The sequence below is a fragment of the Mirounga angustirostris genome, unplaced genomic scaffold (genome assembly GCF_029215605.1).
Source record: "Mirounga angustirostris isolate CCGP_5_RB_7025 unplaced genomic scaffold, mMirAng1.0.hap1 SCAF_10, whole genome shotgun sequence".
NCBI lineage: Eukaryota > Metazoa > Chordata > Mammalia > Carnivora > Phocidae > Mirounga > Mirounga angustirostris.
The window spans coordinates 120,362,380-120,376,691 of record NW_026991718.1 but is presented as its reverse complement, the minus strand read 5'-3'; the positions used below and the strand labels follow the sequence as shown (position 1 = coordinate 120,376,691).

At 43.2% G+C, this 14,312-nt stretch overlaps 1 long non-coding RNA gene across 3 annotated transcripts in view; it reads left to right on the top strand.

The window, feature by feature from the left end:
* The first annotated feature begins 462 nt into the window (after positions 1-462).
* Positions 463-14,312, top strand: part of LOC123850623 (uncharacterized) — a 29,709-nt gene continuing 15,859 nt past the window's right edge. The window contains exons 1-5 of one of the 3 annotated variants that reach the window (XR_010405853.1): positions 463-543; positions 1,233-1,797; positions 2,602-2,829; positions 3,596-3,741; positions 4,827-8,147. This is a non-coding gene — a long non-coding RNA (uncharacterized LOC123850623). Of the gene's footprint in view, positions 544-1,232; positions 1,798-2,442; positions 2,830-3,595; positions 3,742-4,826; positions 8,148-14,312 lie in introns of those variants that run through there. The other 2 variants (XR_006792383.3, XR_006792384.2) reach the window with 2 other exon arrangements.

The window sequence follows — 14,312 nt, the reverse complement described above, 5'->3', positions numbered from 1 at the left end:
CTCATTACCAGTTGGGTGATCTCTGGGTAAGCCTTTGGGCACCAGCTTTCTCGACTGCAAAAAGAATCAAGACCCACAATTGTTATGAGGATTAAATGAGACAGTGGATAAGACAGTGCCTGGCCATGATAAGTGCAGATTTCTTACTCATCTCTTCTCCCCCTTTTGGAGGTTACTCTCTGCTGTGGACAGGAGCCACACATCACCTTCCCATCAGGTATCAGGTGGAGGATAGTGATGGCTACCTGTTCCACTGTCTCTCAGTGGAAATTTGTTATGAAAATACCAACTGCCTGGCCTCACGTTCTGCATCATACAGAGAAAGAAAACAAGTTCCTGAGAGCAGCAGCTTACTATCTTGTGGGAGAGATTAGTAGGCAAACTAATAATTGTATAGCTAGGGTGGAGCATGCACAGGAGGAAGAGCACAGAGGAAGCGATATTGTGACCAAGACAGGAAGGGTGACTCGAAGTCAGCCTGCTCAGCAAGCACATGGAATAACGCATACCAAGCAGAGGCACAAAAGGAGACTGGAAAGCAAGGTAAATCCAATGATGAGGGTCCTTGAGCACTGGGCCCAAGGAGTCTGACTTGCAGGGAACACAGAGCCTCTAAAAGGGAGTAAAATCATATTTGAGTTTTGAAAATGTTTCTGTATTGCCAGTGTGTGATGGCTTCAAAGAGGCAAGACTGGAGGAAGGGAGGCCAGCCTCAATTTGCTCTACAGCTCCCCACCCCATGTGCTCCAGTCACAAAAGCCTTCTTCTCTCGCTCCCTTTTTTTTTTTTAAGATTTTATTTTTATTACTTATTTGAGAGAGAGAGCACGGGTGTGAGGAGGGGGAAGGGAAGGATGGAGGGGCAGAAAGAGGGAGAAGCAGGCTCCCTGCTGAGCGGGGTGCCCGATCCCAGGCCCCTGGGATCATGACCTGAGCTGAAGGCAGCCGCTTAACGGACTGAGCCACCCAGGCGCCCCTCTCAGTTCCAGAACAAAACACTGAGTTCTTGCCCAGGGTCTTTGCACTCGCTGTTCCCTCTGCCTAGATTACTCTGTTCTTGGCTGTCACAGAGCTTCCTTTTTCTCAGCCTCCGGGTCTCACATCAGGCAGTTCTTCCTTTCCCCAATCTCCCAATCTAACTTACGGCTCCCTCCATCATTCTCTCTCGTAGCATCCTGTTTCTTTTCCCTACGTACCACAATTTGAAATCTTACTCTTATTTGTGTTCTGTAGCCAGTCTGCCCTCCCCGTTAGACGGTAAACTCCGTGAGGGTGGGGCCGCGTCTGCCCCACTCAACGCCGTGTCCCCAGCACCCGGCACAACGTCTGGCACCTGACACACTCGCAGTAAATACGGGCGGGATGAGACCGTTAGAATGGCCGGCATGATCATGACTTCACCTAAGGCAGCAGCAGCAAAACTGAGCAAAGGGGATTACCACCCCCCGAAGCGGACAGAATCCGTTCCAACCGCGCTGAGCTGACTACACGACTAGCTGTATGGCCCATCAACAACCCTTCACCCACCACACCCTCAGTCTTCCCTTCAGTAAAGTCAAGACCGTCACCCCCGCAGCTGGGCAGAACGAATGTCCTCCGAGGCAGAAACAACAAGGCTTGGGCTAGGGCCGACGGTCGTGGTGGCCCCAAAGAGGCCAGCCGGGAGTCGAGAACACCGGTACGAACAGCTGATGACGCTCCCGGGGGGCGGAAGTCAGTGCCCGAAGGAAGTCCAAACATAAAATGGATCCCCCGTATGCGCAGCGCCATGGTTCAGTGTACCCTCATAAAGCGTCCGGTGAGCAACAGAGGATGGGAGTAATTTAGGGCCGCCATCATTTGTTTCCCCCGTTTCTCAGCAGATCCCTCTAAAAAGCACTTCATGGAAATCTAAGCTTGGAGAATTCTCAGGGCTATAGGGTAGAAGGTTATCCCAGCATCCGATAACCAGGAGGTAGATGGGCAGATGTTCGCACGCTGCGCCACCTGGTGGAGAGGGAAGAGCCACTGTGGCAGGCTCGTCCTGACCCTCCTCCTCCCTCTGGTTCCCGCCTCATTAGCGACCCCAGGGAGCGAGCGGGGAGAGAGCCACAAGCCCCAGAGACCTACATGTTACTACATTTCCCAGAGGTCTGTGCGCAAAAGGAGGGGGCCGAGCCGCAGCTCTCCTCCCTGCCTCCAGTGTGCGGGCTGTTTTAATCCAGAAGGTTTCGCCCCCCGGACCCCTTCTTCCGGGCCTCTCAAAGCCCGGTAGAGGCTGGGAAAACCCGGCACGGCCCTCATCTAACAAGTTAGGAGGAGCTAAGCGCCGCGGGGCCTTCTGGGAAATGTAGTGTCCGAAAAGAGGGAAAACTGGGAGAGCGTGTGAGCTTTTGTAGCCAATTAGAGCCGGGCTCGGGCTTGTCACGTGACCTTTGCGGTCAGCCGTGCTGCGGCTAGGAGGGATTCCGAGCTGTGGGCAGCGGCTCCTGCCGGCGCCTGGTCTCGACTCCTGGGTTCCTCGGTCCCTGAGCTGTCCCTGTTGGCCCGACGCTGCGCCGCCCGCATGTTTGCATATACTTAAACTTGTCCTGGCGTTCCCTGACCTTGTGTCAACTTGCAGGCTGTGTAGGACGTCACCCTGATCTTCTACCCTGGCTTCTGCAGCAGCCAAACCGAACCACTCCAGTTGCTTCAGATCTTTCGTGAATAAGCCATTAATCGTTATTGGGACGCCTCATCTTTGGGAACCTTTTCCACTACCTGTTCTCACTCTACCACCTTGTCCTCACCCGTGACCGTGTCGCTTCAGAAACATGATGTAGGGAGACTACATCCCCTGACCTCTCAGGTTGGTGACACTATAATCAAGGTCTCCGACTTCAGTTAAACCCTAAACTCAGTGGGTTGGGACAGCACTGAGGGGAGGAGGCTTTTAAAAAGCTGCCAAGACCTCTGGTAGGAGTACAAGGCTTTGGAAGGGCTATCTTTGTTGCCTTCCACCTCATGTTCCTCCTTCTAAAAGAGGGAGAAAGGGGTGCCTGGCTGGCGCAGTCCGTGGAGCTTGTGACACTTGAGCTCGGGGTCCTGAGTTCAAGTCCCACCCTGGGTGTAGAGATAAACAAGTGAACTTTAGAAAAAAATTTAGAGCGCATGAGAATGAAATGCAAAGCAAAGCTAAATATTAGTTATGAAAATGCTAGAATGGCACTTTCTAGCCATTCTAGAAGTGGAAGTGGAAGATACTATACTCAAACGGAAGTGCTAAGTAACATATAGTGAACGAAATGAGAAATAGCAAGAAAACATAGCAAAGATGCTAAACTGGTATGTTAATAGAGTTAAATGAACCCAGAGAGCAAATAATAAAGTCCTTTAAAAAGCATTATGAAAGGAAAAGGATAGGGTGTTTCCGAGGCAAAAGCCAGGTATATGCAATGCTTTGTTAGCCTTCCAGAAAGATGAAAAGATTATACCAAAAAAATTCCCTTGGGAAGTGGCAGGTGTAAGAGAACCCTGGAAATGAGTAATCTGGCTTCAAAAAAAGTAATTTTTGAGAAGGAGTCTTTTCTTGAGGGGAAAAGGAGATCTAAAACAGGTATTTTGGGACATTTCAGAGGCCCCCACTGTGCTGCACCTTACAGACAAAATCCCGTGGAGACTGGGTTCCTGCTGTCACACAGGCCATTACGCAGATTTTGGATGCCAAGGTGGAAGCCACACACAGCCCGAAACTTCTCAGGAAGTGTTCTGCCAAGCACTGGTGAGGAGATTTGGTTTGGTGTTGTTCTCTTACGATGATAATGTTTTATTAATGTTTATCTTTCATTCCTCTGTAGTATAAGGTCCAATTTTCATGCAAAAACTCCAGGAACTGCCTTAAACCCTATCTGTAGTGTTTTCACCCAGTGTGATACTTGATACAAGAAAAGCAGCACATTGGTGAGTTAACAATTAACTAGAAAAGATAGAACTTTGAAAGCAATCCAGTTTGTTACACTTCTGCATGTCAGCCTCCTCACCTAATTCTAAATTTAAAGACTTACTGTTTACTAACAGGAATTTACAACTATATTTGTATGGGTCTCTGGGGGAAATGCATGCAGAGAATAGCCATATCTTTATATGCAAGGCACATATCCAGAACCAAACAAAACAATTCTGGAGTCCCACACTGAACATTAATATTTTAACAAGTAGAGCACAAGATCCCCAATGAACAAGAAAAGCTACGCATTTATAGAAAAAGAAATCATGTAGATACCAATTTTCATTAAGGCAGAGCAATGGATCTTAAATTATTTGTGCAGGACCAGTTGTTTGTTTTCAATTCATTGCCCTCCAATACGTCTGTAAAATAAGAGTTTATTTCTAGAAAAAAATGAAATTATAGTGACATATAATCCCATTTTTAATTATTAGATTTAACATACATAAAATCTCTAAAACTGCTATAAAAGCAGGGCACCTAGGTAGCTCAGTCAGTTGAGTATCTGACTCCTGATCTCAGCTCAGGTCTTAATCTCAGTGTCGTGAGTTCAAGCCCCACATTGGGCTCCGCACTGGGCATAGAGCCTACTTTAAAAAATAAGATTAAAAAATAAAGGTAAAACAAAATAAAATTGCTGTAATAGCTCCCAAACATTTAGGCTGTATTCTATATTTAGTTCATGGCAGACTAGATCACCAACCCACACTTGTCTAAGGACCATATTTGAACAGCACTGAGATAAAGCATCTACAAATGAAGATTTTACAGAAACATATCACATATTACTTCCTGACTCAAACTTTTATTATTTTTATAATGTCAACTTTTAAAAAAGATTTTATTTATTTATTTGACAGAGAGAGCGAGCACAAACAGAGGGAGAAGCAGGCAGAGGGAGAGGGAGGAGCAGGCTCCCCGCCGAGCAGGGAGCCCAACGCGGGGCTCGATCCCAGCATCCTGGATCATGACCCGAGCCAAAGGCAGCCGCTTAAAGACTGAGCCACCCAGGCACCCCTATAATGTCAACTTTTATTGAACTTTTATTGTGTATACTTTAAAAGGTCAACCAGGAGTGCAAGGTTTAAAAAAAACAGTCTTCTGTACCTTCCTTCACCTCCCTCTCCCAATTCCTGTTCCCTCTCTGTCCATGTTTCTGAACAATAAGCATACAGTGCTACTTAAGTGACATATTTCATTCTAAGATATAAATGATAGTGAATAGCCATCACCCACCTTAAGAAATAAAGCATTATATTTATAGTTGAAGCTCTGTGTTACCCTCCCTGATTTCATTCCCCCCTGCCAAAGCAAAACCATGCATGGTTTTTATTAGTGTTTATTATTCCCATACATATCTTTTTATACTTTTATTAGATATATCTATATTCCCAGATATATTGTCTTTTCATGTTTTTAAGTTTTATAAAAATGGCACAACGCTTCCTAAAACTTTTTTTCTTAAGATTATGTTTTTGAAAATCGTTCACAATAACACGCATAGCTGTGCTTCATTAATTTCCTCTGATGTACATTGGCTCATTATTTGAATATACCTAAATTTATTTACTCATTCTCTTGTTGATAGAAATTTAGATTGTTTCCCGTTTTTATTATTACAATGTTGCAATGAACGTTCTTTTTTTTTTTTAAGATTTTATTTATTTATTTATTTGAGAGAGAGAAAATGAGAGAGAGCACATGAGAGAGGGGAGGGTCAGAGGAAGCAGACTCCCCGCCGAGCAGGGAGCCCGATGCGGGACTCGATCCAGGGACTCCAGGACCATGACCTGAGCAGAAGGCAGCCGCCCAACCAACTGAGCCACCCAGGCGCCCTGCAATGAACGTTCTTATAAATGTCTCCTCAAACACAAGTGTGGGAACCTAGGATATATACCCATGTCATCCTATGTGATTCATATACCAGTGAGTGAAATCCTGGGTCGAAGGGCATATGCGTCTTTATGCATCTTCACCTTTAAATATTGTCCGCTTGGTCTCTGAAGTGCTGTACCAAGTCACACTTACTTCAGCAGGGTAGGAGAGTTCCCATTTCTCCGTATGACCACCAACATTTGAAGCTGTCAGACTTTAATTTCCCAATCTGATGGATTTGAAATGGTACCTCGTTATGATTTTGTTTGCATTTTTCTGATTAACAATGAGGTTGAGCATCTTTTCATGCATATATTAGCCATTCTGGTGTCTTATTCTGTGATTTACCTGTTTATTTTTTACTCATTTTTCTATTGAGTTTTTTAAATTATTGACTTATTAGCTATTTATATAGTCTGGATTTGAATCCTTTTTCAGTTATGTATTTTTGCAAATGTTTCCCCCAGTCTGCAGTTTGTCTTTTCACCTTTTTTTTTTTTGATTATTTTAAATGTTTTTTACATTGTAGTAAAATACATATAACATAATATTTACCATTTTAATCTTTAAAATGTATAGCTCAGTATCTTTTTTTTTTCCTTTCTCCTGTAGATAGTTCTTTTTTTTTTTTTCTTATGTTAATCCCCATACATTACATCATTAGTTTTAGATGTAGTGTTCCATGATTCATTGTTTGTGCATAACACCCAGTGCTCCATGCAGAACGTGCCCTCCTCAATACCCACCACCAGGCCAACCCGTCCTCCCACCCCCTCCCCCCCAGTCTTCTCACCTTTTTAATGATGTCTTTTGATACTCAGGCATTTTTAATTTTAATGATGTTGACTTTATCAGCTTTTTTCTATATAGGTTGTGTTTTTTTTTTTAAGATTTTATTTATTTATTTGACAGAGAGAGACAGCGAGAGAGGGAACACAAGCAGGGGGAGTGGGAAAGGGAGAAGCAGGCTCTCCGCCGAGCAGGGTGCCCAATACGGGGCTCTATCCCAGGACCCTGGGATCACAACCCAAGCCAAAGGCAGAGACCCAACCAACTGAGCCACGCAGGGGCCCCAAGAGTTCCAATTTTATTCTTTTCTCTATGGATAACCAATTACTCATCACCATTTTTTTAACTGTCTTTTCTCCACTGATCTGCAAAGCCACTCTGTCATTTATATCTGCTGTCCATCGATGGCTGTGTTTCTGGGCTCTATTCTGTTCCAGTGGTCTCATCTCTGCCCCAGTTCCAATGCCACAGTCTTAACGACCACACGTTATAAGTCTTGTGTGCTATGGTGAGTCTGCCATCCTCTGTTGCTTTTTCATGTGTGTTTTACCTGTTATTTGTACCCTTCCATTCCCATTTTAGAATCAGCTTATCCCGTTTCCAAAGAAACATGTCCAACATTTCTACTGGAATTCAATAAAATCCACATGTTCCTATGGAGAATTGACCTCTTTATCATATTAACTTTTTCTGCCCATGTTCATAATATGTTTTCCTGTTTATTTAATTCATCTTTAAGATATTTCTATCATTTTTTATAATTTTCTTCATAAGGTTTTAAATACCTTTTGTAGATTTATTGCAAAGTATTTTATAATTTTTTATTAGAATCCTTTTAAATTTTATTTTCTATGGAATTCAATTTTTTCTAGATGTGTTGAGGTATACTTTCTTTTTTAATGTTGTAAATGACATCTTTTTAAAATTATATTTTCCAACTCTTTACATCTAAACCATAGTAAAACAATAAAACTGCCTTGCTAGACTCTCATATTTATTCTAATAATCTGTAAATTATCTTGGCTTTTTCTATGTAAACAATCATATAACCTGTGAATGGTTATATGGAAGTGATATGCAATAGACTGAATAGTGAGCCCCCAAAGCTGTCCACATCCCAACCCCCAAAACCTGTGAACATACTACCTTACATGACAAAATGGCCTTTGTAAATGTGACTAAATTAAGGGTCTTGAGATGGGAGAGTTGCTTGGCAGAAGGAAAGTGAAGGCTATGTGATGACAATACTGGAGAGAGACCATGTCATGGCGGAAACAAATTTTGCAGTGACGCACTTTGAGGATGGAGGAAGAGGCCCCTGGCCAAAAAATGTGGACAGTGCCTAGAAGCTGAAGAAAACAAGGAAACAGATTCTCTAGAGCCTTCAGGGGGAACACTGCCCTGCTGACACCTTGATTTTAACCCCCTAAGACTAATTTCAGACTTCCAGACTGCAGGAGAATAAATTTGTGTTGTTTTTAAGCCTCTATGTTTGTGGCGATTTGTTATGGCAGCAACAGAGAAACTAATACAGGTGTGTGGACGATTAACTTTATGAGACCTACCTGGTTTGAACTCATTCTAATTCTGTTCTCTCATTTGCGAGTTTGGTGGTTTTAGACCTGTAAATTGGAATCTTGGTTCTTCAGAACAAGATTGGAGCTATTTTCTCCGTTTACAATCTTTATATCATTTATTTCTTTGTCTTTTTTTCCCCCTTTTCTGCCTGGTCAGATTCCCCAGATACAATGTTGAACAGAAAGGCGTTAGAGTACCCCCTTGTCATTTTCCTAATTTTAAATAATATATTTTTTAAAGATTTATTTATTTGAGAAAGAGAGAGAGCACAAGTAGGGCGAGGGACAGAGGGAGAGGGACAAGCAGACTCCCCACTGAGTGGGGAAGCCCATGTGGGGCTCGATCCCAGGATCCTGGGATCATGACCTGAGCTGAAGGCAGACGCTTAACCGACTGAGCCACCCAGGCGCCCGTAAATAATATATTTTTTAAAGTAATCTCTACACCCTACGTGGGGCTCAAACTCACCACCCTGAGATCAAGAATCACATGCTCCACTGACCATGCCAGCCAGGTGCCCCTCATCGTGCTGATTTTAAAGAGAATGTTTCTAATACTTCACCATTTAAGTATTCTATTTGGGGAAAAAAAAAGTATTGCTGTAAAATATTGGTAGAGAGTGTCATCAAATTAAAGAAATGTCCTTCTCCCCATTGGCTAAGATTATTATTTTTTAAGTAGGCTCCACACCCAGTGTGGAACCCAACATGGGGCTTGAACTCACGATCCTGAGATCAAGACCTTAGCTGAAATCAGGAGATGGACACTTAACTGAACCACCCAGGGACACTTGGCTAAGATTATCTTTAACATAAATGAGTATTTATGTTATCAAATGCTTTTTCTGTGCCTATCAAGGTAATCATGTAGATTTTCTCCTTTAACCTATTATTGTGATGATTCAGATTAATACTTTTTTTTTAAAGTTGGACCAACTTTGCATTACTGAGATAGAACCAGCTTGGTTCCGCTGCATTCAGCTTGCCAGCATTTTAACTAAAACTTTTGCATCTATGCTTATGAGTGAAACTGCTGTAAATTTCTACCTTCTGCTACCCTTGTCTAGTTTGGGTTCAGGGTTCGATAGGCTCACAGATTGAGTTAGGAGTGTTCCCTATCCTGTTATTTTGGTTGATTCTTTTCATTTTAGAAATTAAGCATTTATTTACAACTACAGAAGATAGAGATGCAGTTTTCTTAAATTACACACACTCTTACCACAAATACACTTCTACTGCCCTCATCCTCCCTATATAATTATATCATAATTTTTGGTTCAGTCAATATTCAGCATTATTAGGATTATGAAAATATTACAAACTAATGAGCTGTATAGATTATATTTACTTATCCTTTCCTATATAACTTTTGGCTTTCCCTAGAGTAAATAAATGGCCTCTATTTTTTGTTTGTTTGTTTTGGCTTAGTTTTCCATGTGCCAATCAGTAATTCTTCCTGAAACTATTGCACAGTACTGCAAATCTCTCAATTCACTTAAATATTAGGTAATTGAACAATTGCATGGTTTTTGTGGAGAAATTTCTCCTGGAGTTCTCTTGTTCTCTTGCTCCAAACTGTTCTGTCCTCTGTGCCTGCTTCCAGCTGTTTGGGGGACTAACCCCCTTTATAGTCTTTTTGTCTTATTTCTGTATTAGTAATCCTTGTATCCTGGGGGTGCCAGGTGGCTCAGTTGGTTAAGTGTCCAACTCTTGATCTTGGCTCAGGTCTTAATCTCAGGGTTGTGAGTTCACCCCCACATTGGGCTTCATGCTGGGCATGAAGCCTACTTTTATTTATTTATTTATTTTTTAAGATTTTATTTATTTATTTGAGAGAGAGAGCACATGAGAGGGGGGAGGGTCAGAGGGAGAAGCAGACTCCCTGCCGAGCAGGGAGCCTGATGCGGGACTCGATCCAGGGACTCCAGGATCATGACCTGAGCCGAAGGCAGTCGCTTAACCAACTGAGCCACCCAGACACCCTTGAAGCCTACTTTTAAAAAAGTAAATAAAATAAAATAGAATCCTTGTGTCCCAGTTTCCAGGGTTTCCTCTTTCTTGAGTTACTGGCTCATTTTGGTGGAACACATTCTTTCATTTAGAGATGGGGTACATGGGAGATAAAACTTTCGAGGCCTAACTTGTCTGAGTTTATCTTAATTCTGCTCTCTCATTTGCTGCATTGATTGGTGTAGAATTCTAAATAGGAATCATCTTCCTTCAGAATCTAGAAGGTATGTGGTCTTCTACTTTCAGTCTCGTCAGTGAGAAGACCAAGATGGTTCTGATTCTGTTTTTTGTATGTGAGGTGTTTTTCCCTGTCTTACTGCTTTTATGATAGTCTCTTCACTTCTGATGCTCTGATGTTTCATAAAAATATGCTTTGGTATAGATTATTCCCCTTGTTGCATGGGACTCTTAGGGCCTTTTTTTTTTTTAAGACTTATTTATTTATTTTAGTGAGAGAGAGCACAAGTTGGGGAGAGGCAGAGTGAGAGGGAGAGAAGCAGACTCCCCGCTGAGCGGGGAGCCTGACACAGGGCTCAGTCTCATGACCCCAAGATCATGACTTGAGCTGAAACCAACAGCCCGACACTTAGCCTCCAGGTGCCCCTGGACTGTTGGGGCAATTTAATTGGGAAACTCACATCCTCAATTCAGGGAAATTTTCTTCTATCGTGTGTGTGTGTGTGTGTGTGTGTGTCTGTATGAGGAGAGAGCGTATATAAAAGAATATGAGTAATATAAGTCATGACACATAGTAGTAAAACAAATACCTGTGAATCCACCATCCAGCTCAGGAAATAGAGTATTCCCAATTCTTTGAATCCCCCTCTATGTTCTTTTTTGATGCCAGTCCCTACCTTCCTCTGCTGCCCCCATGCCCTCACCCCTCACCAGCCACAGAACCAATCTCATTTTTTGTTTTGTTTTTCTAATTCACTTTTCTTTATTGTCTACTGTATATGTATGTGCTGCTAAACTATGCCTTGTTTACTTTTGCTGGCTTTTGAATACCATAGACATGGCATCACACACAGAAATGACATTTGCCGTGGCTTGCATCTTATTCAGCGTTGTTCCTAAGAGTCATTTATGCACATGGCTATTGTTCATTAACTTGACATTGTAGTCTAGCATTCTGTTGTGTGAAGATACCACAATTTAAAGTCAATCAGAGAAAGACATGTATCATATGACCTCGCTGATATGAGAAATTCTTAATTTCAGGAAACAAACTGAGGGTTGCTGGAGTGGGGGGTGGGGTGGGAGGGATGGGGTGGCTGGGTGATAGACACCGGGGAGGGTATGTGCTGTGGTGAGCGCTGTGAATTGTGCAAGACTGTTGAATCTCAGATCTGTACCTCTGAAACAAATAATACATTATATGTTAAAAAAAAAAGAAGAAGAAGAAGAAGAAGAAGATAGCAGGAGAGGAAGAATGAAGGGGGGGAAATCGGAGGGGGAGACGAACCATGAGAGACGATGGACTCTGAGAAACAAACTGAGTTTCTAGAGGGGAGAGGGTGGGAGGATGGGTTAGCCTGGTGATGGGTATTAAAGAGGGCATGTTCTGCATGGAGCACTGGATGTTATATGCAAACAATGAATCATGGAACACTACATCAAAAACTAATGATGGAATGTATGGTGATTAACATAACATAATAAAAAAAAGATACCACCATTTATCTCTTCTCCCAGTGATAGGCATTAGGTTATTTCCTTTTGTTAGTTTGTTTGTGTTTGTTTTTATTTTCTATAATGTCTTCTGGTGTGATCATTCCTTTCCCTTATTTTCTCTCTGAAATTTACATTAGTTGTGGGATCCTCTCGGTTGAGCCTTAAATATTTTTACCTCTTCTTTACTGTTTTCTGTTTCTTTGTAATTTTCTTTTATAGTCTCAGAGAATTCCTCAAATTGTATCCTAATTCATCTATTGAACTTTTTAAATTTCTGCTATCATATTTTGAATTTTTAAGAGCTCTTATTCTCTGGATGCTTCTTTTTATGGCTTACTCTTCTGTTTTCTTAGATACTAGACTTATGAGGTTTAGGATTTTCTTACAGTTGTCTTTTGCTTTCTGCATTCTCAGTTTCCCCCTACTGTGGTTGGTTCGGTGGTTGGTGATGTATGTCTCCATCTTTCATATTAGAAGCTCCCCTCTGATGTCAAGTGATGCTTAGCTGTTTGTTCAGATTTAAGAGTAAAGGCACCAAAATGCTGATTTCGAGTCCTGAGTGTCTGGGTGGGGCTCATCTGCCACTGGTCTTCACAGTAGGGTGATCAGGTGCCCTGCTGTTTCATTGGGGCAATACTAAATGTCAGAAGGGCTTTTCTCTCTCTTGGCCTAGTCCTTTTCCCCAGAGAGGAAACTTCCATTCTTCCTTCCAGAGGATGTAAGCTTGTCTGCCATCATTCTGGCTGTTGGGTGGGAAGTTGTGTTGAGTGAGTGGGGGGTTTACCACTCACAGACTTCCACTTTGTGCCCATTTTCAGTACAGTTCCCTGTTCCCAACTGTGTCTGGTAACTCTGAACCCAGAGCCCCTTGGTGTGAACTCCACATCTTCTTCCACTGGTGGGAGAAGTTAGTCTCCTGGTTGTGCAGGGCAGGAGTGGACCTCTGGGTATCTCACTGCCCCATCAGAAGGACAGCCAAGATGTACCTCCTATTTTCAGCCCCACCTCCTGTCCCCATCTTCAGGGGTACTCCAATTGGAATCCTGCAGCAAGGAACCCACTTGCTTCTTATTGCACACCACCTCCCCTTTCAGTTTTAAATTTCAGCCTTCTCTGCTCTTTGAAATCAGTTACCACTGACTTTCCAGCTTCCAGAATTTTCTTGACCTCTGTCATCTGTCCCTGTATCCTCTCCAGTTTTTTGTCCTTGTGGATATATGCTTTTTCAGTTGTAAGTTCTCTGCTAGCATTTTGAGGCTTTGGGGAGGATGTGGAAATAAATGTGTTTTCAATGTCACTCCCTGCCCAACCCTCCCACCCCCCGTGTGGATGTAGTACCTGAGGGGAGGAGCACGGAAAACCACAGAGAGTCTGCAGGGCCTCACTTGGGTCTGCGGCAGACTCTGGTTTTCAGAGGCCTCCCTATGGCTGGCCGACTGTTGGACACGGTATTCAGTTATGTGGTGAACAGAGAGGAATTCTCCATGTGTGTGTTCAGACCAGGGGCACTTTTGCAAAGAGCAGCAGAGAAAGGGGCTGCTGAACTGAAGAAAGGGAATCAGACTCAGCTGGAGCAAAAGTCCACTGGAAAAGTATGGACGGCCAAGATCTGGATGAATCTCCCCCACTTCATGTTCCCTGTTAGGAGAGTTCATTCGTACACAGGGCCAAGTCAGGAAACGTCCCGAGCTCAGGAACTCCTGTCCCCATGGAGCTAGGGTTCAACACCCTCTTGGCACATGGATGTGTTCACCAACCCAGAAGCTCATCAAATCTTGTGGAAGAGTTTTTATGAAACTTAATCTGCAATTCCCCCCCCCCCCCCCCCCGCGCGCCGCCTTTCCTTAAATTGGTGGGCAGAGCTGAAAGTTCCAGTCCCATAATCAATGGTCTTTCTGGTGAGGAGTTGACTAAGTAGGGGCCCCACCCTAAGTCACCTTATTAGCATAAACTCAGCTGTGATTAAAAAGCCTTGTTATAGGGGCGCGTGGGTGGCTCAGTCAGTTAATCATCTGCCTTCGGGTCAGGCCATGATCCTGGAGTCCTGGGATCCAGCACTGCGTGGGGCTCCCTGCTCAGCAAGGAGTCTGCTTCTCCCTCTCCCTCTGCCCTTCCCCCCACCCTACTCATGCTCATTCTCACGCTGTCTCTCTCTCTCTCTCTCTCTCAAATAATTAAATAAATAAAACCTTTTTTAAAAAGGGTCTTGTTATAAATAACAAAAGGTACTCCTCTCACTTAGGAAATTACAAGAGTTTTAGGAGTTCTGTGCAAGGAACTGCGGATGGAGACCAAATATATTTCTTATTTTAGCACAGAGGCCAACCCCTCATCCGCAGTGATAGCTGCTTCTGCCTTCCACGGGGTGCCGTGACTCACATCAGTGAGGGAATTATTCTCCACACAACTCCCTGTCCTTCA